At 38.8% G+C, this 27,256-nt stretch overlaps 1 protein-coding gene across 1 annotated transcript in view; it reads left to right on the top strand.

The window, feature by feature from the left end:
* The window catches only part of CAPRIN2 (caprin family member 2), a 1,868,571-nt gene that overhangs the window by 20,507 nt on the left and 1,820,808 nt on the right, over window positions 1–27,256 (top strand). The gene's annotated exons all lie outside the window — the stretch shown is intronic.

The following is a 27,256-nucleotide window of genomic DNA, read 5'->3' as shown; positions in this document are numbered from 1 at the left end:
ACAACTGGTGCCAGAGCCATGGCCTCAAGCTAAACGCCAAAAAGTGTATAGTCATCCCCTTTGGCAAAAACAAAGTGCCCACAAATTACCACATAGGTGGTAATCCATTAAGTACAGAAGTCATTAGGGACCTGGGGACCCAAGTTGATAGCAATCTCTCATTTGACAACCACGTGGCCAAAGTGGTTAGAAAAACATTTTATATAGCCCACCTAATCATGAAGGGATTCGCATCTAGATTAGGGGAGGTCATCGTGCCTCTCTACTCATCCCTCATCAGGCCCATAATAAAGTACAATGCCCCTTTTGGGATGTACCTTACCAAACACCTGCAGCAACTGGAAAGACCCCAAAAGTACCTCACCAAGAGGATCAAAGGGCTCAAACAGATGCCATATGCTGTCCGGTTAAAGAAACTCCAGCTCTACTCAGTGGCATACTGCCTGCTCAGAGGTGACCTGTGCCTGATGTATAAGGCCATGTCCAACCCGGAATTAAGGGACATGCTGCACCTCAAAAAATCCAAATCTCCTCTAGCTACACGCTCGAGACTTGAACCTCAGCACTGAAATAAATAGGACATGCTGGAGGGACAGATTCACAACCCAGAGGCTCCCTTCACTATGGAATAAAATCCCAGTCCAGGTTAGGCAGAGTCCCCCATTGACTCCAAGAGGAATCTTGAGTGGATGGGAGATCATAGGTTTACCCCGGGTATCACTTCTGTGTCACTGTTAGAGGCACAGTATACTAACCTTGAAAAAGGGCATAGCAAAATTAATTTAAATGGGTGGCAAAAGCCAAACATACTCTGGCTAGGCTTATAAATGCCCTAGGGCAGATAGCCTAGTATGAACCTATGAACTGTCTACAGGTGGTTTATCCTTAAGTCTCCATCTGGTTATCCTGGGTGATCTATTTTAGAAGCTACATTCAGTGGCTCCAAAAGATCAAGCACTGGATATTGTCAGTATATCCATTTTATCATCATTGAGGGAAGATCAGGTAGCTGCAGCATAAGTGCACCTTTGGTATTAGTCTTAATACCAGTCTCCTGTGTTTGGAGATTTCCATTTTGCTGTTCTCTTTGTAGTTTTCGTACTGGCTTTGCATGAGATCCAGGCAATATTTGCAAGAATTTAAAGGGGCAAGTAAATTGATTATGCTTAACACTATGACCACCTTTAGGCATAAAGGGAGTGTATGCATAGTTCAGATTTGAGGATAAATTGAAGTTGAGTCTTGTCATTGCCACAAGTCTTCAAAGGGGTTTTTATCATTCTCTGAGAACTGTAGTCTGGTTTAACACAGATGCAAAGTCAAAACTGGGGCTAGATGTATTAGCCTTACAAATGTTTAGGGAGGCTGTGAAGCTAGAATTAAGGCCCTTGGCTTAGTATTGCAGCCAGATTTTAATAGGAAGAATAACTGAGTTCTGGTAGACATGGTGTTGGGTCAAGAACCAGAAATCTGTTTAAGGGGCACTGCTTTACTTAGAGAAGCCTCTTTGCAAGCTGGCAAGAACCAATCCTCAATTTGGATAACTGAACTCTCCTGCTGCCTTTCCAGAGGCCAGATTTTAGTTTAGACTTTAGGTACATTAATCTTTCAGAGCTGCTGCCTGCTACATGGGCTTAAATGATTTACTGCATTCTGAAGTACCTTGGATGCCAAAGATGGCTTCCTAATTTGTTTTCTGCCAGAGGTTTGTTCTAAACTGTCACTGTGCGTAGTGTCAGCAGACCATGAGCATTGGGTTTTGAGGATCTTTTAAAATGCTTGCTTCCCCCAAATAAGTGAGTAGAGGTTCTAGATGGTGTACTATTTGCTTTCCATCTTTTTTTTTTACAGTCAGGTTGAAGCAGATGGTTAGTAAATATAAGCTCATAACCCCCAAAGTTAATGCTATAAGCACAACTTGCCAGCAACATTGTAAAAAAGTTTTGTAGGTATAACGGAGCATATTGCAAATTTGGCTTACTGGAGTAAGCACCACTGTGTAGCTCTTATGTCTGTCCAAATTAACCTGCTCAGTTTCTGCCTTCCTTTAAACCTCCTATATCCAGAACATTGTTAATGTATCCGCCATCCCACTTGCATGTAAATAGTTTCCTTTTCTAAAGATTCTCCCAGTTTAATATGCTAGTGTTCAACACTTCAAATAACTTGGATTTTGATTTCATTTTTTTTAGTAACTGCTTTATGGCTGCAAAGACCTTGCTATATGTTAAGGCAGTTCAGATCCTGTCCAGATTAAAAAGTTAAGTTACAGCAATTCTCTCTTAGTATCCTTGTCAGAATATTATGTAGTGGACTTTTAAATCTTCTGACTCCATTACACTCAGCAGAAATTCCTCCCAGTTGCTTCCCCATATTACAATTCCAAAGAACCTTTACTCTGACAGATGAATGAAGTCTGCTTTGGATATAAAAACCTGTGCAGAAATCAAACTTGTACTATCCTCACTGTTCTTTCCCTTGTAAATCAATTTTCCAAACTAAATTGGGGCATAAAAACAATGCATAAAATCAGGTAAGATTGCATTTAATCTAAAACAGAAACTGAAGTGACCAGCTGTGTTGGTATGAAGTCTACCCTATCACTGCCTCTTTGGTTATCCTCCATCAGTCCCTCGTCAGGAAGGCAGTCTAACCTGCAGTCCAGACTTCCTTTTGTTCTCATCCCAGAACATTACCTTTCCCCCTCTTATGTGCTCCCAATTGGCCAGTTTCTTCCATTGAACTCCTGCTCCCTCTTGCCTGTTTCTGTACCACTGCTTATGGTCATCCTTTCTGATTCTTTATTCCCAATGTTGGATTAGTTTTTGGAATACATTTTGCAACTTTATGAATGTAAGCTGGATGGTTATAGCTTGATCTGCTTCAAAATTTTCATTGAACACCCTGCATTATCCTTTCCAGTTTGAATCATCTGCTTGTGAGCTTATACGGAGTAGGTTTAAAATGCCTTCAAATTAAGTATTTTATTCCCCTCCCAGATTCCTTCAACTCAATGTCAAACTCCTGTGGTTGAAAAATATGCTTTGTCTGCATATAAAGTTTCTTATCAGAGCTTCCAGTTTCTCAATTTTTTGCATTCTTTTAGACCACATGATTTGCTTGCCATAATGGCCTTTTCCATCCATACTCCTAAATACTGTTACAGTATGGGTAAGATTTAGTGGATACATAAAAAGGATGTAGCCCCAAGTCCTTTTGCCATATAAGTTGTACAGGCCCAAGATGTAATTTTTTGATTCTAGCTGCAAATAAAGCCAACTTGTCTCAGTTGTATTGTTTCTGGGCCACTTGCCTACTTACAAAGGGGAAAGAGGACATCCCTGGTCTCAACCTCTTCGGATATATGAAGGCTTGAGGCAGTACTGTAGTGAGGAATGCAAATGTTAATTGCCTTACTCAAAATCCCAGCTTAATCTGAATGTTTTGTCTTAAGACCTATGTACAAACAGCTGTATTATCTCTAGTTGTCATTCAAAATTTTAAATTATGCTGGGTCTGACTTTTATTCTTCATGTAGTACAGCCACCACAGCTTTCTTCAAAGATGCTGTTGCTTCCCTTGTAAAACTAAGTGTTCTGTGTCTTCCATTCAGACTTCCATGTGATATATAGCCTGCAGATCAGTGTTCTCTCCTAGCTTACCTATTACTTGAACTGCTTAGTTACAGCAAGGTTTAAGAGCACAAATGGAAATTTATGAAACTTTCCTGTCATTAAATGTGCTTAAGTTAATTGCAATCTTTATAAACTCATGTTCAAGTACTTTCTCTTGGTGCTCTGCAGTTGCTGCTTTTGTTCTGGAATTCCCCTTCTGCATTACTTTGTCAGCCCCTCAATTTTTTACTAAACTAGATCTTTCTACCCAATTTTATTCCATTCACTAGCTATCCCTTTAGACACTTCTTCCTTAACTGGAATAATTTTCACTACCCTTTCCAAAGTGCCAGGGTCGCATTGTTGCATTGTTGCATTGGCAAGAGGTTCTCCCGTTTGATTCTCTGCTGGAGTGCCTTCTGTGCGAGTCTGCATGTCCTCCCTGTTGAGTGACTTCTAAATAAATGCAGGTGTGTGCATGAATGGATGTGCCTTCTTTGAAGGTTGGGTGTTAGGCTGGCAACTTGGCACCATAAATCCACTGCCAGTTAGCTGACCAGGGTTCAGATGTGGCAACCCCTAACTGGGAAAAGCCAAAAGAACAGTGTTTATCATGCACAGAAATTTGATACCCAAATAGTTTAAAGTGCTCATGTTCCTGTGATTTGTGCAGTCTTAGTGCAAGAGTGTACAACTGAGTATCTTCAAAACTTTCTTCAGAAATCTTAAGTGTATAGTCCCTTTTTCTTCAGATCTTTTGAGTTTCTAATACCATGACTGGAATGAACCCATATATCAAGTCAAACTGCAATTAGTTTGTGAAATTAGTGTTTGTCGGCCAAAAGTGCTCTTCGCAGTGCCCATCAATGACTCTTACAAATCATGTGAAGTTACATGTATTGATATCTAAATATGTTTGTAGAATCTCTTTAAGACTGTTCTACTGTTGGAACTGTCTGGGTATCTTCCACATTGCTGTGCAAGACACTAGTCATTGGCTGTGGTGATTTCAGTGATCAGTGCTAAATTTCTTTTCGTGTACCACTGTCTGGTTCTCTAGCATCCATCTCGAACTGTAATGGATGATGCCATGTAATGTAAAACCATTTTCTGATGCTTTGTGCCTTGTTTCTAGTGTTTTTCAGCCACTTCAGTACCATAATGTTTGCACAATCCCCAGTGCAACAGTCTTGCCACATTGTGCCATTCATTATACAGTCCTGCCATTAGCATGTCAACCTGAAACTGCAACTATTTCCATTTTAGTTGACCTACATTTGTCTTGTTTCTCCCATATATTCAATGGACTTTGCAACCGTGCATGTAGCCCACTATCTTGTGCTGCCAATATTAACATTTCATCTCTTGGTTTGAATTTGCTTAACCATTCCTGCATTCGTTCCTGATACATGAGGTACTTGCAGAATGTCTACACTTGGAAGTATATGCATTTTCCACATTTCTTATTTGGTCCTTCACCTTTAATTTTTAGTAAATTCAGTTATTGCCTAATTTTCATCTACTTGTGGTTTGGTTTCCATTCCTGCTTGACACTAGTCTAGACTAAGCAGAGATTATCTTGGATTTATTCTCAAGCTTTCACTACATTTGGGTTTTGCAAGGTTAGCCAATGTGGGGAGTCCCATGATTGGAGATCTATAAATGTAATCAGTTTCAAGGAGGCCCATCTTGCCTTCAGAACAGGGAATATATACTCTTGGTGTGCACGATATTTTTATAAACCATTTTGAGCATAAAGCATCTTCAAACATGTTTTTGGGGCCATTCAATTAAGTTCTAACAGGAAGGGCAAATTTTATAGTTTGGTTTTTGTTCCTAGATGTCTATGCTGATTTCAGGATTTAAATCTTTCTAAAGTATTCCTAAGTTTTATTAGCATTTGTTCATGTTTTAAATTCCCAAATATTTATACACTCTTGCTCAAGTTTTTCTGTATTTACATTTTTGTCCCAAACTGTTTTCTTGGTGTTGCAGTTTCAGTTCTTGTACTGAAGGTTTTGACAACTTGCAGTTGTGCTTTCAGTTCCTTACCCGAGCTACGTTTAAATCAACAAGTCTGTAGGAGCCAAATTATAGCCATGGCCTAGGCAGTTATAAAGTTTAATGGGTTAAGGGCAAGGCATAATAGCAGTGGTTTCAGTTGTCCTGAAATATCCCAGTTTGTATTTTTCTCTGGAATGCCCCCCTTTGAATTTTTATTCCTGGAATAATTTGTCCATGGCTCAACGACAGTGGTCTGCCAGTGTTAACTGGTCATTGATGTAGTCTCCGTATAGGGTTGTTTAAGCACTTTTTTATATCCATGAATGTGGGATACTATGAAATGCTTTTTGTAGTCCATTGTTCCATATGACTTGTTCTATTGCTGTCATTTTGTTCTAAATGACTAGACTGAGTCAATTCAGTTGTATAGTTGTCAGAAGGCAAGTTATGGATGTAACTTTTAGGGTAGCCTTCAGGCTCACTCAAGAGCATTGCTTTTCCTGTTAGCCAGGTTGGTGTCTGTTCAGGGTATGCATATAAATAGTTCTTCCTCGTGACTAAATCTTCATGCAGATTTTAATACTTTTAAAACAGAAGTTTGTATTGCATCTGGGCCTGAGGTTTTCCAATTGGAGGCTTTTCTTAACTTTCAATGTCTGTGGCTGTTCATATTTTATACATTGAAACTTTTTGTTTACTTCTGTCCACTTGGCATCTTTGTCCCACAGTATCTTCATAGATGCTTCTCCAAAATTTATCTTTCTCTTTGGTCTTTCAATGCTTTTTACCTTTCCCAATTTTCTAACCCATTTTTGGTCACCAATAAATTGCTTATTTTGTACTTTTCCTTTATCTGCATATCAAGTTTCCACCTGTGCTGAGATTTCATCAATAGTGCATGAGGGATCCTGATCTGTTTCACGTTTTGGTATTTTTGATCTGTTATACCAACAGTGACTAACAGGTTTATAGCTTTCTCCATTCGGTACTTCCACGATTTTCAATTTCTCCCTTTCCCTCACTAGCCTGTGTTCTTATGGTAGAACTTTTAGTTACTAATGTAACAGCACAGTAATGTAGTCTGTTTACTTTATCCCATTGAACTCTATGGGCAGTCCTTATTACTGTTTTATGTAACTCCTGACTGGGTGTTTACCTTCTGCAGTCTCTAAATATTAACTTTCTCTTGCCTTATCTTCTAAACCTGAGGGCACACCTTGTTTTCTAATTCCTGTAGGCATTCCATAGAAAGTTCTATAAATCTTCCTGTGGCACATTCTCCAACTTCTATCCTGTACTATCCATTGCTGTCGTACACAATCTCACTGGCCTATCACTCAACATTGATTGCACCAGTTTCCTGTTCCTTCCCTTGCTGTCCAGCTTCAAGTGAATGTTTATACTGGTTTCCTGTGGGAAGGTCCAAAACGTATTTGTGTAGCACCTGACCAATTGCATCCCATTTCACTGGTTTCACCTTAATTTGGACGTTCATTGCTCTATCCTGTTGTGCTTTCTGAATCTGATTTTCTATACTGAATCGTTCACTTCGAGGTACACTCTAACCTCAGTTTTTCTTTAACTTCTGCATTACTAATCTCCTTTTCTACTCTTCCTGCAGCACCACCACTGTGGGTCTTGGTATTGCACCATATTAAATCTTTTTCACATGTCCTGATCTTCCAGTTTCTCTACTTCGGGGACTGATTACATCATGCTGTGATCTAACCTGTTGGACCTACACCCAAATCCTTCTCTATCAACTTATCCTTTCTACGTTCCCTCTTTGATATTTTTGAGAGTTTTCAATGTCTGTATTCCTCTGCCTGTTTCTACAAATATCTTTGGGGGCTGCCTTTATTTTGATTTGGCTTTCACCTTTGCTTAAAGCACCATGTCAAATCAGTTTCCCAAAATATCTAGATTTTGAGATGTTCACTTCCTCAGATGCTGCTTTTTCCAAACAGATCGGTTTCTTGGACTTGTATATGTTTAACAGCTTCTGGCAGCTTTTTCTTGAAGTGTATTCCTCTAATTTCTCAGTCTGTATCTTCAGAAATTCTGGGACGTTTGCATAACTATATGTAAAATGGGACCATTGAGGATAAAACTAGTCTTTATGGCTGCTCTTTGGCCTCTGATTTGTGGACTGCTACTTTATATTTCCCATTTGAGGTCCCCATGATGCATCCTTCCTGTTGTAAACAAATTTCAATTACCCACCTGTGAAAATGTTCCTCTAATGCTAGTTATTATCAATTTAAGATCCATAACAGCACTTTGTGTAAATCTAGTCTGCCCCCAAACTGGTGGGGGGTGCTCTGTTGCCCCCAAACTGGTGGGGGGTGCTCTGTTGCCCCCAAACTGGTGGGGGGTGCTCTGTTGCCCCCAAACTGGTGGGGGGTGCTCTGTTGCCCCCAAACTGGTGGGGGGTGCTCTGTTGCCCCCAAACTGGTGGGGGTGCACTGTTGCCCCAAACTGGTGGGGGGTGCTCTGTTGCCCCCAAACTGGTGGGGGGTGCTCTGTTGCCCCCAAACTGGTGGGGGGTGCTCTGTTGCCCCCACACTGGTGGGGGGTGGTGCTCTGTTGCCCCCACACTGGTGGGGGGTGGTGCTCTGTTGCCCCCACACTGGTGGGGGGTGGTGCTCTGTTGCCCCTATTAAAATTACCCGTGTTTATAGCCTGTCCTCCCTTACACTTGTTGCTGACTTCTCCTCCCAGCTCAGATGTGAAACTATGCTTTAGTTAGCTCTGGGTGTACTGGCTACCTTAAATTTTAATTGTACACCCTTAAAGAATTAAGGCTGTTGGGGAGGCTTCATCTCTCCACGTCCCATAAACTTTTTCACAACTGTCATTGTATCTTAAATTGTCAACAGAATTTTCCAAAATTGTTTGCACCTGCAGATGAGCTTTTCATACAAAAATAACCAAAGGGATGGACAAGCTGGTACTTGTCTATTATGCAGATACTATGGCTACATGCTGCTGTCACTGGTTAACTAGTGTTAAAGCACTTGGTGTTTGGGTTTATTTTTTGTTTCCACTATGGAAACAGTTTAAGGTTTTCAAGGTGCCAAACTTGTCTACTTATGAACATCAATATTTTATGCAGTTTTGACAATCTTGCCTTCTCTACCAGTTTTCCATTAGGTAGACAATTTATAACCGTACATTCTAGCATTAGCAACTAGACAATGACCCACACAGATGTGCAGTTGTAGGTTCATACCAAGCTATTTCAGTGGGTTTTGTGGCAGAGCCAATAGTACTATTTATCAAGGCACTTAATACCAGCCTCTTGGAGGGCAGGCTATGGGTATACTTGTGATTGCACTTCAGTACATTATGCCTAGTCTGCTGTCTAAGGTGTTTTGCACAGAGGTATTACTGGGAACAATGGCTGTCCTGCCAACAGGTGTTCTCCTGCTTGTGGCTTCTATGTTTAGATTACATGGGACCAGATTTTTCAAGGCTCTGTAGATGAGACATGTTCCTGAATAGTCCCTAGTAAGTGTGCTTGGGTAACTGAAGCACATTCCCTTGATATTTTGCAAGGAATCTATTCCTTTATGTCCTATGTCTAGCAAAATGAGTTCTATTGATTGGATAAGGGGGTAGATGTCCAGTGACTTTTTTCTAGTTTTCTTCCCCCCGGTGATTTCTGTCTGTAGTGAAACCTTTCCTGGTAGTGACTCATCACTATGCAGCCACTGAGTGAAGATGCCTCAATACCGAATGACTTTCTTGGGGGTGGGTGGTTCAGTATTGTAGTGCCCAGGTTTATTAAAAGGTAATGCTGCAATTTTGGCATGTAGCTGTGGCTAATCATTTATTTCTGAGTTCTACTTTATGTAGATTGTAGGTCAACAGGGATGATGCTGACTGCTCCAGTTTCCAGTCATTGGCAAACTGTCAGTCAGCGGCATCTACTTTAATAGAAATAAGCGAGTTACCAGGACCAGTTGAGGTACACTGGATAATGTTTGCCTGCAACACTGGGTTTTGTCAGTGAGCCACCTGATATCTAGCAGACATGGGAGTTAAACTGGACTGGCTTAGCAATGATGCTGGAGGTAAAATGGTATTTAAGGCTTTGGCTTATTCCAGTTGTGCTGTGACTCCATTTACTTGAATTGAATGCCTTACTGACTTGTAAAAAAATCCCTAGGTTTGAGAAGGATCTGCCTTTGACTAATCCAAATTGGTCCTGGTCTAGGGTTGGCAATTCATACCTGTAAGATTTTGGCTTTTTTTCTTGTCTAGCTGGGTGTAATTATGGGTTGGCCTTTAATTCTGTAGTTTGATATGGCGTTCTACCAAAGGTCTTAAATTTGGTCCGATTCATCTGGGAGGAGTGATGGCTTGCAGCATTCATGCTAGCTTGGAGGTGAAAGGAAAAAATGAGAAATTAGTATGTAAACTTGAGTAAGATTTTTTAATTTCATTGGTGCATAAGTTGGCTGCAGTAGACTTGTCTTTGTGCATGAGGTGGTAGATTTCAAGGCTACATCCCCCTAGAGTAAATGTTACTGTACAATTAACGTTTGACCAGTCTTTTGTAACTAAGATCTGAGCAAGGGGTGTATTTGTGAAAACTAGCTAATATTTGAGCATCTCCTTAGGATTTGGACTAGTGTCCAGAGTTTAATGAACACCCAGACATTTCCTTGTTTGTGGTGGCATACTCCCAGTTGAGATATGAAGTCTTGCAGTATGTTTAGTTCTGCTGTGAGGTATGGCAGTAAGTTGTGATGGATGGGTACAGTAGTATGGTACTAGTTTTTTTCATAATATGAAAATCAAGGTAATTGTCTATTACCCCATAAAACATTCTGCTCTGCATTGGCATTTAATAAAATCCTGCAGTCAGTGTTTGCTGTTCTGAAAGGTTGTGGCTATACATTCACTTGGCAAGCAATAGCCTGAAGATCCACCACCAAGTTTGGGCAGTTTGAATAGATTTGAGGGCTTTGCTTCTGCAGTTTGAATAGATTCTTCAGTGAATGTTTACACCTAATGTATTCCACTGTTGGCTGACATCAAAACCATGTTCAGCTGCTAAAGGTACTCCTTGTGGTTTACAGTCTGAGGCTGCTTCAGTAATTCAGTTTATCTGCTTTGGATTTCCCCTACCCTCTACTTTGCATTTTGCCTCTTCTGGAATAGGCATGGCACTTGCTGTCACACTTTCTATTCCTTTATCTGCTTAGTCTGGATGCAAAGGCCTCAACTGCACAAAGGTTCACAAGTGTCTATTTGCATGCAGTTATGCTTGCAGTTTGAGATTAATTTTTCTGTAATCTGGGAAATATTGTAAGGGAACATAGCTGCTTATGTAGAGGTGATTATGTAAAGGAAATGCTGATTTTTAAAATGGAAAGCTTAAAACATTAATACTGTGCCTTTCATGTTGACAGCCATGCATACTGTCTAATCTCCCATAGCTTTAATAGCTTTAATAGCTTGTTCTCTGCATCCTGTTCCATTGTACTTAAATCGGAAATCTACAACCATTTACACTGCTGGGTATGTAAAGTTGTTCTGCATTAGACCCCACGAAAATGGTACTAACTGAGAGGAATAGAACCCTTTAAGTTTCAACTAGGTTCTCATCTTTGGCATGAATATCCCACCACTGCCAACCAATGACCCACTAGTGGTCCAGTAATCAAGGAGCCACAATCCTAACCAGTGGGGATGTTCACTGGGAGGATAACAGGTGCACACTACTTCTAGATGCAGCTTTCTGCATAAAGTGCAGTTTCCCTTATTAGCGAGACAGTCAGTCCATGGCTGATTTCTCCCTCTTTCCAGATCCCCATTATGACTCCACTGGCACAGCTGTAGAGTTGAGATTTCAGCTGAGTGTCCAAGCAAAGGCCTCCAGCAACTTCTGTCCAACCAGTGCCTAGTGTCCCTGCCAAAGTAGCTCACAATCTCAAAACTTTACACACCTGGAAAAGGCTGGTACAGGTTTACTAGCTATGCTACTTTTGTAAAGGCAGACTAAGGTAGTTGCCTGGCACCAGACACTCCCAGCTATCTTAACCTTCTTCCAGTATACTGAGTGAAGTTGATACAAATGGTGGTTTGACCAAGAGCAAGGCTATTGGGAGTCCTAGTGTCCCCAAATATGGAAGTGCTCTCTGCTTAACTCTACAAAGATCAGCCACAATGCAAGGCTCAAAGTGAATACAGTGACAAATCACAGGAAATTCTTCCAGTAAAGTTTGTACAGATGGCTTAATTTCTGTTACATTTGTAACTAGCATTTTGTATAAATCTGTTTATTCACATGAAATGACTTTAAAAAAATTCTAGCTGTGCTGGCAGTACCTCCTTTCATCACACTTTTCAAAATAAGACACTGAGGAGCTGTGAAGTTCAAGTTTATTGTATGTAAACACACAGGTGTAACTGGAACATAGTTAAGCTAACTGACTCGTTAATTCAAACATTTGAATGTGCATTCACACCAACTATACAAAATGGCTCTGCATGTGCTATGGTAGCTGTAGTGGCTGACTAGGTACAAAACATGATCTACGTCCTCCCTTTGATTCTTCCATGCAGTAGAGGAAAATGTCTTTCCATTGAACAGGCTTGGACGAAATATATCTAAACTAAGCTTCACAATCTGACTGAATCTGAGTTTATATTCCCTGCTTAAGAGCAAGGCAGATGTGCTGAATGGTTCAGACCTAAGACAAAATACAGAATGCTCTAAGACTTCTCAAACTGTCTTCTGAGATGGCTTGTGGAATAACATTACTTCTGGTAATCTGATTTCTAGTTCTCATGCAACCCCCCCCCCATTGCTGGCAGTATTGAGCACCTACTTGTAAAACTACATGCAAGGGTTTTTGCTCACTTCTTTGGTAGGTGCTGGAGATCAGAATTCATACCTCCACATTTCCAGAGTAGGTAGTTCACCCCAAAAAGGACTCTGGCTGCTTTGAAACCTGAGATGGCATCTTTATGGTCTGTTAAAGTAATTTCAGATTTAGACTGAGGTAAACTCCAGTTTCCTCTTAAAACGCACAATTAAAAACTATTACCATAATGCATGTACACTTCTGTTCTCTCAGCACACAACTGGATGCATTTCAATCACAAGCACTGTAAAGAGTTTCAACAAACATCTTCCAGTAAAGTTTGTACAAATGGCTTAATTTCTGTTACATTTGTAACGAGCATTTTGTATAAATCTGTTTATTCACATGACATGACTTTAAAAAAATTCTAGCTGTGCTGGCAGTACCTCCTTTCATCACACTTTTTCAAAATAAGACACTGAGGAGCTGTGAAGTTCAAGTTTATTGTATGTAAACACAGGTGTAACTGGAACATAGTTAAGCTAACTGACTCGTTAATTCAAACATTTGAATGTGCATTCACACCAACTATACAAAATGGCTCTGCATGTGCTATGGTAGCTGTAGTGGCTGACTAGGTACAAAACATGATCTACATCCTCCCTTTGATTTCTTCCATGCAGTAGAGGAAAATATTTTAAAAGCAGTCACAAATCCATTTTGTTAAATTTATGTTTCTATACATCTTGGAATGGGTCTGGAAATTTCACCCAAACTTTGGCTGGGTCTAGCAACTGGGATAGTCTTTAGGGATTATTTTAAAATTTAAACTTTGGGGATTACATCAGTATTTAAGATCCAGTCCTTTGGAACTGGAACAAGTGTAGTCACTCTGAGAAATGGTCTCTGGCACGGGCAGTCTGCTGTCACTGGTTTGGAGACTGGTAATGTGCCTTGGATTCCTTCTGAAATCCTTTCCATCAGATTGTATAAAACGAAAATGAAAGGACTCCAAATACAGGAATCCACGACAAATATAAGCACAAGCAGGTCCACCACAGGATAAAGGTGACAATAAGGCTAAGACCACGAACAGTTGCAGCAAGCAGTTTACTCCACAAATACAATGACTGAGCGCTTCCACCAGAAAACCTGGTATCATCAGAGTCTTACAATTTAGTTACACCCAGCATAATCTTATATACATTCTCTGAAACCAATTAACCAATTAAGGATTCCTGAATTAATAATTGCCCTTAAAAAGGTACATTACAACAAACAAAATCACATATAAATGTAAATATAAATGTAAAAATATGTATGAATACATATAAAAGATAAATTACACAAAAAAACAAAAAAAAACAAAAGTTTCCATCCTACCCTTATTGATAGACATAAACCTAAAAATATATAATGTGTATGAGTATATATATATATATATATATATATATATATATATGTATATATGTATATATATATATATATATATATATATATATATATTAGTATAAATAACTAATGAATCTAAATGTAATACACAGGTATATGAATGTGGAATAAAAAAACTCCTATTTTACTACTCTATATAAATATATGTATAAACAAATATTAAATTTGGTACCGTAATAAAATCTCTATGTTGAATAAATTGATGGATATTTATGGACACAATATAGCAATTTCATATTTAGTATACTACAGCCATCAAAGTAAATCTCCAGCATAATAGATGCTTAAAATAAAATTGGCTCTGAATTTTAACAAGGGTTTTAAAGAAATACTTTCATTAATCCCTGGATGTTTTGTAGCATTTAACCTAATCTGCCATTCCATCTCCCGAAGGGCTACAAGATTGTTAACATCACCATAAGTATCAGGTTTAATTCTGTCTACTACAAAAAATAAAAACTTTTTGAATTGATGACAAGTCCTGGTGTGTAGAAAAAGGGCATTGTGGTCATCCTTTCTTCTAATAGAGCCACAATGTTCCCTAATTCTCTCTTTTAGACATCTTGTAGTCTTACCTACATAGAAAGCATCGCATGTCATGCACGAAGCAACGTATACGCAATTATTGGTAACACAATTACAACGCCCAGGACATGCGATTGTACGGCCAAAACCCACTACTGTAAGGTTGGAACCCACTGCAATGTATCTACACCATTTGCAACAGCCACATCCACTCATTTGTGATCTCATAGAAGTGTCATTTTTCCTTTCCAAAATATCCTTCAAGTTGTTTCCCCTACTAAACACTATTATAGGAGCATCACCCAAGATTGTTTTTAAGCTTTCACTTAAGAAATAATCCCATAAACTTTTTAAATTTGTACAAATTTCCAAGGAGCTGTCATTATATTTCAAAATGAATTTAGGCCCAACCTTGTCCATACCCACATTATTTTCTTCACTGTTTGATCCAACCAAAACTGAATCTAAACCCCCTGTTTTCAAAATCGGGACATATTTGCTTCTCTTCTTATACACTTTTTTAGTTTTAATTAAAAGTGTTAACGGATAGCCCCTCTCCAGAAATAACCCAATGAGTATATATATCTCATTTTTGAACTCCTCATCATCACTTAACCTAGAGACGAACCATCTGGCCTTTGACCAAACCTCTCCTTTGGTGTATAGCAGGAGTGTCCAGCCCGCGGGCCGCATGCGGCCCTCAGAGCTCTTCCATGCGGCCCGCGACCCTTAAATTTAAATTTAAGTTTAATTTACCTTTTCCGTGTGTTTACACGTCCGTGTACTTTTGCTGTTCTGCGCATGCGCCAACTTTCTTTTTTTTACGTTTTTTTCATACCAGCGTCTTTCCACTGGTATGCGCGAAAACACCGTTCGGGCGTTTTTTATATTACTGGTAAAAGAAAAGCTGAAGCGCGATCGTGAAGAGTGGATTTATTATTTCGTTGTGTGCACACAGACTACACTACAACATAGCAAAAGGTAAGTTAAGTATTTTGACACTGTCTGCTCCCTTAGTTTAGAATGGGTTAAGTCTGGAAGGTGCATTTTTGGAGTTATTTTTGTATTAGTGGCCAGTTTGAAAGGGATCTGGCTGAGTGCCCTCTGTATTTCCGAGGGTATACTTGACAATCTGTATTAGGGTCTTGTCTTTAAAGGTGGACAACATCCAGTATTAGAGACTGTAAGGGTGGCAGTGAGTCATTTCATACTGAAACTAGTGTAAGCCGTTGTCCATTCTTTATTGTAGTACATTGGTGTTTTTTGTTAGCTCAGTTGATGAAGCATTATTATAATGTGGTATTAGTAGCGGAGTTTGCAACAATAAGGGGCAGTTAGTGTTCAATCCTAGGAATTAGTCCATTAATGGCTATGGAACAAAAGAATTGTAACTTTCAGTGTATTTTCAAATAATTGCATGCTTCAAGTGAAGGGAAGTTTATTTTTGCTCACACTGTTGTTCAATGTGCAACTGTTTTGTTTTAAATATGTCTGTTAGTGTTTGTGCTACTACAGAATTTGAAAGTAATGTTTGTAGCACAATAAATGGTCTTTCTTTTGGTGCAGGTTCTACTCCCACAGCATGAGATTAATTGCTGATACTGTAGTAGTGCATTTTAAGTGGACTGGGATGCTGCACTCCTGAGTGTGTCTTCCTTTGTGTGAGAGACCAACTATAAACCTGTTTTTGATTTGCCATCCATGCTCAGTCTATTACAAAGATGTTTGCCAGCAGCAAACTTTTCGTGTTACAAATCTCTTTAATGTAGAAGTAATCAGATACATTTTACTTCTACACAGATGGTTCATATTGACTTATATTAGTGGATTGTAATGACAGAAGTTTGAGTAGCCTTTTATGGTTGAAATGTTCTGAAATGGATGTTTTGTTTCATTGCTACTGGAAAATGTTTAAAATTGCAAATTTAAAACACGATATAACAAGTAGTGCTGTATTATACAAGGAATATGATTTAATACAATCAGGAAGGTGAACCAAAGAACACATGCATGGTCCTAAAAATGTAGGCAAGGGCCCTATGATTTGAAAACCGCTCAAAGGTATACTTTATCCACCACTGGCGAGATGCATTTTCTTTGAATGTGAGTTTCAATGGAGTTTCAATGAATGTGAGTTTGAAGAACAAAAGTTTACTGTTGTCCATTTTCATTATGAGACTATTGTTTCGTTAAGAAATGGTTATCTTTTTTTTGTGCGTTAAAATTTGAAATAAAAGTTTTAAATTACTGTAAGTCAAAATATCTGTAGTCATTGGAGAACTAAAGAAAAAATAGTATGGTAACTGGGGAGACAAGGCCAAGTAATGCAGCACTGGGGTGGCTGGAGGTGTCTGCTGTGTATGTGGGGGCCTGATACCATACACTGCCTAGGGCCCATTTGACCATAATCCAACTCTGCATGTGACATCCCATTGCAAGCATATACTTTCTGTTTTTCTATCCTTCTGCCTAATCCTCTCTACACCTCAATCCTTCCTGTAGACTAGAGTGAGCAAGAAGAATATAACATTATTCCTAAGAATTGGAGGTGGTTGTAGGCAAAATGTTGAGGGATCAGTGATGACAGGGATAAGGGCATGTTTAATTTTTTTGTGCAGCTTGACTGTAGTTGTGTTGGTATTTACAGCAAGCTAGCCTAACTACTAGTTCCAAAGTACTGCAAAATCAAACTGTAGCTTTCTAATTATTTCATGAGTTGAATTCCCATACCTAGTGACTGCGTAATGTATGTAGATGTGGTTTTCAAGTGTCAGGAAGTCATTATTAATAAATGAGAATACAATGGCTCCAAGAATGGACACTTGTGGGACTCTGCAAGAAATGTTTCCATTTACTGAGGAATCATAAGCTCCACATGTGGTGTAGGATTGATTGGATGGGTAGTTATGAAACTACTGTAAACCTCTGGAGAGAAGCTGAGTATTGTATACCTATTTAGTAATTGCCTACAACTGACTGTTTCAAAGCCTGTATCGAGGTCAAGAAGTATTGTACCAGTTATCAGACCAGACATGGTACTGTAATTGGAATGGAAGCAGTGTTTGACAGTCATTCGCAAGTGATTCTTTTTCCAAGTAATTTTGCTAGTGGGCAACTGTTGGCAGTAGGGTAGAAGTCTGAGGGATATTCAACCGTTAAGAGATTTTCAGTGTCAAATAGTTTCATAATTTTATTAGGTTTAATTAGTTGCTTCACACTTGGGTCCCGAGTAACACATGAGACTTGCAAGTTCATGTGCAGTTCAAACATTTTTTAATAATTGTAGTACTACATTAACAGAGTATAACCTAGTACTAGCTTTTTATTTATTAGTACTGGTTGATAATAATTTTATCACTACTACTATTTATGATAGTTTGGATGAACTTGGGTTCTTAGTTTAAACTAGCTAAAATGTCCGTTTTTAAACGAAAATACTTATGTATTTTATGCATTTTGTTAATTCTAAGAAACTATTGTACTTAATGTTTTTAGTACTGGATGTACTGTTAATGGATTAATTCAAAGGTTTGTACTTAAATTTTTTTTACAAATAAACTAAGATGTTAGATTTAACTGTTTTTTAAATAATTAGAATGAGATATTGAATTTTAGGGCAAATATTATGCATTTATTAATTTATTTATTCAAATTCACCTACAATACAGCCACATTAGTCCACATACCTGGGGTCTTGCTTTTTTTTTTTTTTGCTCTTCAGTTAATGAGAGACTTTTTTTTTTTTTGCTTCTCACTTGCCGTTTGCCCCCAGACCATTTCTGTTGACTCAATGCGGCCCTTGCAACTGAAAAGGTTGGACACCCCTGGTGTATAGGATGACAACTGGTGTAGTGTAACATAGAATTGGCATAACTAGGTTTCCTGTAAATATTACTTACAAACCCCATTTCATTCTTAGAAATCCTGATGTCCAAAAAATTGGCATATTCACAACTCCAATTGTATGTAAATTTTAAAAATCCAGAACAATTGTTTAAATAGTCTATGAATTCCCTAACACTGACTTCGTCACCCTTCCATAAAATAAGTAGGTCATCAAGAAATCTATTATACGACAGTATGTTTTTATCAAATCTAGAATTGAGAATATGTTTTTCCCAGGCTAATAGAACCAAATTAGCATAAACCGGGGCACACTTGGCACCCATTGCTACCCCGGTTGTCTGCTTGTACCTTTCCCCTTCAAATATGAAGAAATGGAGTACCAGTTCCATAAGCCCATGACAAATTTCCAATTTCTCAGTATCAAATCTTACTAGAATATAAACTGTCGTAAAATAGCTCTAGACCCTCTTGGCGTATTTGGGAACTTCACTACTAAAAAATGAAAATCTGCCTCAGTAATAGTTCCTTGATATAAAGCGTCCAATAAATATAAATAAATTCTCTGATATGCCGAATTAATCTCATGGATCGATACTCTAGCATAAGTGTTATCATTCAAAATTCTCATCTGTCCAACATAATCTATATTATGCATGATGACCATCCCTCCACCCTTATCTGGCCTCATGCATCTATAATGGCCTGTCGATGTAAGTTCAAGTACAGCCCTTTCATTGTTAGTCAAATTGTCAACGTAAGTAGCCCTTTGCAAACACAATCTCCTCAATTCATATTCAACCATTTTTTTCAAATATGCTACATCTCTTTGTTAGTAGGTGGCATAAAGGTGCTTTTCCTCCGAAGTAAATTAACTTGAGACTCTCCATTTAGAATGTTATTGTCAGAACCTGATGTATGAAAAAAAAGTTTCAAGTTAATTTCCATTACAAATAGCTTGAGACTTTTTAATAACCGAGTTACATCCATATTAAAACTTGGTACAAACTTTTCCCCTTTGCTAAATAATTTAAAATGGGATTCATTGATTACTAAGTCAGTATAATTGTATATAATGTACCCCATTTCCTTTTGGATACTGTGTTTCATTCAGTCACTTGAAATGGAAGACATAATACTGACACATTGTGCCTCTGCACCATCATTATTCAAATCGAATCCCAAATTTTCAAACACTACTTCATTTGAAGGATTAACTTCACTACTAACAGGGGTATCCCCCCTCCCTTCATCCACTAAAGCATCTAACAAAAATGATGAAAATGTTGGTGTCACCAAATTCACATTCTTCCCCCATAACAACCTCATGGTTGGACTCACTTTGTTTACCACTGTTCATACCATGTTGACATATTTCCACAGTACTAGTGTCATGAAAAACCAACCCTACTTTAACACCAACAGAATTATCAACATTGTCGTCAATTAAAATAGAACTGTTACCAGGTTCAGATTGTATGATGTAAGATCTCAGTTCACAATTTTAACTCCCACGTTCATATATTTTAAATGTTTGCATTCTCTGTTCCATTTTTCTTAATGGTCTTGAAGTTTGCTGGTTTTAACTTGGTACAACCTTTGACTGGTGTTTTTCAAGTTGTCTTGACCGTTCTGCATTTGGAATGAATGGTTTACTGATCAGAAGAGTTCTAGTTTGCCTGGACATAAATCTGAGCAAGTGAACCAGGTGAATTATCTGTAATGTTTGAGTATAAAACATTGGTACAATCTCTCCTGGATTTCTCCAACAATTACTCTGCACTATGAATTCCACATCTAATCCATGAGACTGGATACCTAGGACTGCTAGTAACGTGGACAAAATTCCAAGACTGCAAAGTTATTGAACTGCTGACTTGTAAACTGTCATATGACTGTGCAGACTACCATGAACACTCCAGTTTTGTGTTGACAGTGCTGGGTGTTTGGAAGGTCAATTTCAAACCAATTGTGAAGTCTTAACACTTAAATGTTTTCAGTTTGAAAATATCGGCAGTTGTCTACCATGGTAGTTCGGGAATCTGGCTGATCTGAAGTGGTTCTCAGGTTTTTGTGTAGTTTTTGTGTAAGAATATTGTACTGAATTCAGTTGACAAGTGAATTAACATGGCATGTAAAAGCTATATTAACATGACAATCGCATTGTATCATGTAACCTAAGCAATATTACATTCAGTTTTTCTTTTAAAGAAACTTCATAATTAAACAATCCCTTACTATATAGGCAACCATATGTTGTATAAATGAAAACTTAACCAACAGTCCTAGTTGCAAGCATTTTACTTCACAAACCATAATAACACCAGTTGTAAATGTACACTTATCTAACCAATCTTTCTCAAATGTAAAGTCCTGCCTTTTGGGTCTCATTCCTTCCTTATATATATTCCCACAATTCCCATTTTTCTCTATGTAGTTTGCTCTCATTCTTTCCTAAAGATCTCTATTCCATTTTTACCTCCCAACTATACTCACCACTACCAGTATAGTTTAGTTTTTGATTTCCATTTTCTAGTAATGGCTTTTGGCAGCCGCCATTATTAGATGCAGCAAGGTTTGCCATATCTATGCAGCTCAGATTTGTCATAACACAAATCTTTGGATCAGTCTACCCACCCAGCATCTCAGTGCATCCCACAAGGGATCTTTAGTCTGCCCACTCACTGTACACTCAGAAAAAATTCTCTCCTCTTCCCGTCACACCAACACTTGCTGTCTACCTGAGGAAATTGTTGTCTGGAGTATAAAAATCTCAACATTTCCAGGCAAAAATCCTAGATTTTGTTGCATATTTGGGAGACCTGCGTATATCCTCCCATTGTTTGTGAATTACTTATCCAGGCTCTACACAAGCCTTTCTAACCTCTGGTTCTTGGTTATTGTACAGAATTTTATTTGCTCTAATGGCAGTGTCCATTCTAGGTTTTAAAAACTCTACCAGTGCTGGTCTTTCGTTTAGGACCCCGTTACTTTCTATTTGCCCATACTCGAGGGAAGGATATCTCTAACCTGCAGTCCAAATTCTTAGCATATACCCATTCTATCTTCTCCCTCTAGTTATTTGCTCCCAGTACTTTGGTTCCTTTGCCAGTTTTCTCCAAACACCAGTTCCCTCTTGCCTACTGTCTGCATCCCTAATTGCAGTCAGCAGAATCTTCTCCATTCCTTTGTTTTAGTTCTTGAACTTTCTCCTATAGGGCTACCATATTATGCATGATTATTCTTAAGGCCTACATCCAAACTGTCTCCACTTGAGCTTCCCCAGTGTTTCATCCCTTTCTGCTTTAAGTTTTCTGCTTGTGCTATGTGAAAGTCTTAACTGTTGCTCTGAAATACCCATACCCCTTCAAAATGGGTGATCACAATCTGCCCTCTGTAGTATTGGAAGTATCTGCTTATCCCAGTTGACTCTTGCTGTCTTCCCATCCCAGGTGAAGACAGCTACCCACAACTTCTCATCTGGTTGATAAATAAATGCCTGACATTTGTAAAAGACTAAAAGGGACAAACATTAAACTGCTTGTATCTTGTTATCCATATAAGATTCAATTTTCTCAGTTTTTTTATTTCTCTTCCCACATAGCTGCCACACTAGAATTCTTTAATCCATATTCTTAAATATTGTCTATTTCTGAACCAGTTTGTGTGGGTACATAATTTACTGCTGTTTGCCTTTTTAGCTTCATTAACTGAGTGTTCAGTTTTTTGGGATACAATGTTCCACAAAACTACCTTTCTGGTTTTCAGGTAAAAATATCTGCAAAAGCCAGCTCAAGACTAATCATACCAATTGAGTCCCTTATTTGCCAATGGTTCTAAATATAATGCAAATAAAGGGGAAAGGCTCCTTGATTCATTTGCTCAAGTAGAAATCAGAGGACCCCACCCATTAATTCTCTCCTCCAATCCCTCATTTGAATAAACCTAGCATTTTCTCATGAAATGTAAATGCTTCCATTGCTCTGCTTTTTAAAGTCCCAGCTTACTCTGTCAAATGCTTTCTCTGCTTTAAGACCAACTAACTGTTGTAGTCTTACATTCTGCTTCCCCTCTGGGATCTTAAATGTTCTGTTAATGTTAAATGTTTGCTTCCATCCACAAAACCACAGTGATCCTTGTCAGTTTTGGCATTACAATGGCTAAAAGAATGGGGAAAGCAAACTAACTCTTGATCATGGATTAGTACTGAAATGGGACTGCAGGAAGCTTCATGTGATGGATCTTTACCTCTAGGTATCAAAACTTTCTTCCAGGATGGTGGTACTGTTGAAGTGAAACATCTGGAAGGTTTCTTCCTAGCTTCCAAACTTCCGCTGGAATACCATCTATTCTTGGGGACTTTACTGTAGATTATACATGACAATTTGTCATCTCCTGTTGCAACAGTAATTGACACTTCTACCTCTAACCTTGGTAGTTGAATTCTCTCTCTGCTTTAGAGAGACTCAGAATTTCTGAATTATTTTCTACTACCTCTCCAAGGTCTCTTGCCTTTATCGTAGGCTCCCTAAGTTTGGCGACAGCACTTTACTTTCTGTTGGAGTCACTGTGCTGATGTCAAAAGGTTGCATGACTATCTTTCTAGGTTCATGCATATTATCAAGGTAATCCCTTATGCTTTGCATTCTGCAGTTGATCCTCTTCCCCTATTCGACAATACTTAAACATTTGTCAGTACCTCTAAATTCTAAACCATAGCTCCCTTTATTTCCACCTTAATTTTATCCCACTCCTTAGCTATATTTTCTGAAGTCTCAACAGCTACTGAATCTGCACTAATCCATTCCTAACGTCCTCTATCCAACAGGGAGAGGTAAAGTGCCAATGTCTCATTTTAGCTATTGGCACCTCTGATCTGGGTGTGAATCGAGACCTTCAATTAAAATGCATGTTCCTGTGAAACATAAATTGCCTAGCAGGTTACATAGCTTGGAATGTGAATTCACTCAACTTCTTACTGAATTTAAATCTTCAGGGCCAAATATTTTCATAAACTTAATATATCTTCCTTGGTTGTATTTTGCCTTCTGGGCCCCCCAGACACTTCACTGCTGCAAATCAAGTTGCCCCCACCAATAATCCTTGCTGAAAACTAATTTCTCCCAGAATATTAAGTTCCATTACAGCAGTTGTAGGTGGAATGTAAATGTATGCCATTGTAGTACCTCTGCTGCTATTACCACTACAAATCTGCCAGTATCCTCTCATTGGAGCTCCTCTTGCAATTAATGTAAGTACTTTTTTCTGCCCCAGGTATTGCTGAATAAGCATCTTGAAATTCTTGTATAAAATTCACATGTTCAGTTACTGTTTCTTGAAACGTGCCCTAAAAACTATACTAACCACTATGTACCCCTTCAAATATTTAAAATTTGCCCTCCTATGGAAGTCCAAAACCAACAGCTATATTCAAAAGTAAAGTGAATCTAGAGTTGTCCATGCTAAGACGCATAGTGCAGCCTGTGCTAAGTGGTTTTCTTTTTTATAGCTCTCAGCTGGGAAATCTGTTAAGCACATTCTCTTAGCCAATTTCTTTCTCCACCGCACTCCACTAAACTGCAGACCATTTCCATGGAAATGTGAAGACTAGCTGCAGAATTACTGAGCCTGCATTTGCTAGGGAAAAAGCCTCAATGTTTCATTTACTTGCTCTCAAAACTTAAGCAATCTAAGGTCTAATAGTTATTTCCCCATGTAAGAATGAGCACATTTAATTTTTTATGCTTTTTATACTTTGCAGTACCTACATTTAAATCTGAACATGGAGAGGGAGAACTGCAGCACCTGTTCACAACCCCATTATTTCTCTTTATTGCATGTAGAGAACCACATGCCACAATTGGTACTCTAAAGATTTTACTTGGCTTTCTCCCTCCCAAAAGCACTTTTCTGAGCATGTGTTCCCAACAAGTCCAAACTCGGTCCAATATTTCCAAAATTTCTTCTGTCCTATTTCAAAATGCAATTATTGCATTGTAACCCCATATTAACTTGAGTTTCATTACTGTTCTCAAGTCAATCTGTCTTACATTTGCAATGTGCTCTTTTATAGTAAACCCCTGTGCTCCCTTCTGTCTTTTCTGTTAATTTCAAAAGGTTTCACAGGTACAGTCCCTCTGGTCTAACAGCTTTGTTAAACTTATTTCCTTGGTGTGCGTTTCAAATTATATCTCCAGGGAAGAATACCTTGACAGCTGGGTGCAGCAGTTTGAATTTCACACCTGCATCTCTACATTCTGAATAGTGTAAAACTTGCTCCTGTTCTGTCTGTTCAATGAGTAATCATTCAGACACTCCCACTTTAAGTCTTCCTGCCAACTTAACTCCTGGTAGAATTGTGCATCTGTTAAACGTCTAGGTTGCTTGCTTATAGCCAGGCTTGGGGCATACACAGGACCTTTCAAAGAACTGCTGTGGAATACCATTTCAGTGCTTGCATAAAATTAATGCAGTCTGTTCCAGCTTCTTTGGTATACCTGATAATCTTGTTTTCCCTACAAGCTTTGTCCTAGAATTCTTGGTTTTTCCAAACTGCTTTTCCTGAGCAGTCTCAATTTCAGCCAGCCTTTTCTACTTCTGAATTTTTGCAGCTTTATACCATCTAAATATCTGTTTAAAGCTGCTTCCATTTTTTTTCAGCCTTGCGATTTTATTCCATTAGTGTTAATTTTTTTTTTTAACCAGGTCTGTATGCAATTGTATTGCATCTTCCTGTAGGTTACCAGAAGTTGTCTGAAGGTAGTGCTGCGTTTTGCTTAAAAGCTGCAGAACTCTCCCCAGTGTTCCTCACTTTTTGTAGCAGATTTTTATTTTTTAGGTTCTATCTTCATTCCTGACATCCAGGCATTGTACTTGCAAGTTACTGAAACTTGCTCATAAATAAGTCTACTGGCCTTCTCTGTCGAACTTCTCCCCGGGAGCTAGAAATAAGGTTACTCAGTGTGCAGCCATCTGGGAAGTCGGTGGTTCTTGTGATTTAGTACTGTTGCAAATGGAATATACCAGAACTTTATCTTTTGACGTAGATGCCCAGAATACTATGCCTCACTTTTGGTTAAATCCATATCCAGGTGAACACTATGCAAAACTGATTGTAGTTATGCTGTATGAATTACTACATTAGGACCTTTCATGATCCTATCTACCATCAAAGGAAAATGCTTCTATGTCAAGTGGTAAGCTAGTTTGTTGTGCTGGCTGTCATTGACTAACATCTTTTAGCTTTCTGTAGAATTGCATCTGAAGTTGGAATGATTACTAAGCTCCTCAAGATGTGATGAGGAAACGTTTGATTTCCATAACTTCAGAGCCTTTCTCATGCTGTCTGAGTGCTCTTGAGAGCATTAGCAAGGTATAGAAATTTGTTTTGTATAGACGGTGCTGGGGTTGTATGGATTTGCTTTTTCAGTATAGTCTGAGGTTGATCACAGGTTTGCCATAAATTTAATCCTGGAACTTTAAACATAGAAACACTACTGACAAAAGCTCTTTCAATTTGTGCATACTGCATTTCAGCTTGGGTTAAAGTTCTGGATGCATAGGTGATGTGCCTTTTTGAAGACCTGCACAAAGACTATACTTTGTGATCCAGTGAAACTTTAGTGTTTTGCACTCAAGCCAAAGTGGCATTTGGAATGAATTGCTACTTCTATGCACATCGAATGAAGTGTTTAAATCTTGGATCAATAAATATTAAAATGTGTAACTTTTGAGCTACAGCCATGGAGGAAACCCATTCAGTCAGTTTTATTGCAGTAAGGACACCTGAAGTCACCATTTAAGTTCTGGTTTGGCATTGCTACCAGAACCTTCCTTGCTGGTTTGACAATTGGGCTTCATGGAGTACGACGCAAGTTTTGCCAAGCTTGTCTGAACCTCAGCATATTCACTAAATATTGTGTAAAACTTAGACCCATTCTCACTTAAGGCCTAACAATGACTGCATTGGTCTTTTGACTGAGTAAAACTACAGCTTGTAGCTGTTCAGCAGAATGGCATGTGAGAACTACAGTCCCAGGATGAGGCTGTGTTCCCCTTGGAGGTAAGTCTACAGTGCACACATGCACACCATGCACACACAGGCATAAGCGTGCGCAGGCAGTAAAGATGCATTCATGCTGAGTGGCTTACCGCATGCACAAGTAGTGTTCCCTTTTGTGAAAGGGAATAGGGCAGAGGCTGTGTTCCCCTTGGAGGTAAGTCTACAGTGCACACATGCACACTTACAGGCATAAGCGTGCGCAGGCAGTAAAGATGTATTCATGCTGAGTGGCTTACCGCATGCACAAGTAGTGTTCCCTTTTGTGAAAGGGAAGAGGGCAGCGTAAAGAATTATTGAACTGGTGCTTTTGTGCAAGGCTGCAAGTCTTGTGAAATTGTTTCTGGTTCGTAATTACATTCCCATGGCTGAAGTTCACACCACTTGACTGACTCGCAACAGTGTTCTGATGTGGCTTACAAATATTCCCTCTGGTTTGTCTCGCCCTTCCCCTCTTAGTACATATTCACTGAAGTTTGCAAATGAGCTTCTAATTCCCACTTGCTCACAAATCCGTATTCCCCCTGGGTAGATGTTAATAGTTTCACACTTTCAGTCCTAACCAATGGGGTTTTCCAGCTCCTGGCAGCCCTTGAACAGGCAGAATACTAAAGGTAAGTAAACAGGACATCTGCTATAGTAGTTAAGGATGTCAGAACGTCCGATACAAAAGCTGACTTCACTTCCTCAATCTTCCTTGCTGCAGAGCGCAAAGCAGAAACAATTTTGCACAAGTGCCGGTCAGCAGTTTACACTTTTGGCTTCCAACTACAAAGTTTAAACTACAGCTAAGTACCCCATTGGGGATCCTCTTTCTTGCCTTAACGAATATCAAAGTTGGTTTTGCCTGTGGAAAGATTTCCCATCGATTTTCATTCCTATTGCATTTGTTTAGGCCTTTACCACAATTAAGTGTATGGTGTCTGCTGGGCTTCAGATGT

This window comes from Protopterus annectens, chromosome 11.part0, assembly GCF_019279795.1.
Source record: "Protopterus annectens isolate FY-2018-M chromosome 11.part0, PAN1.0, whole genome shotgun sequence".
NCBI lineage: Eukaryota > Metazoa > Chordata > Ceratodontiformes > Protopteridae > Protopterus > Protopterus annectens.
The sequence above is the reverse complement of the archived record's forward strand: the minus strand, read 5'-3'. Positions and strand labels throughout refer to the sequence as shown.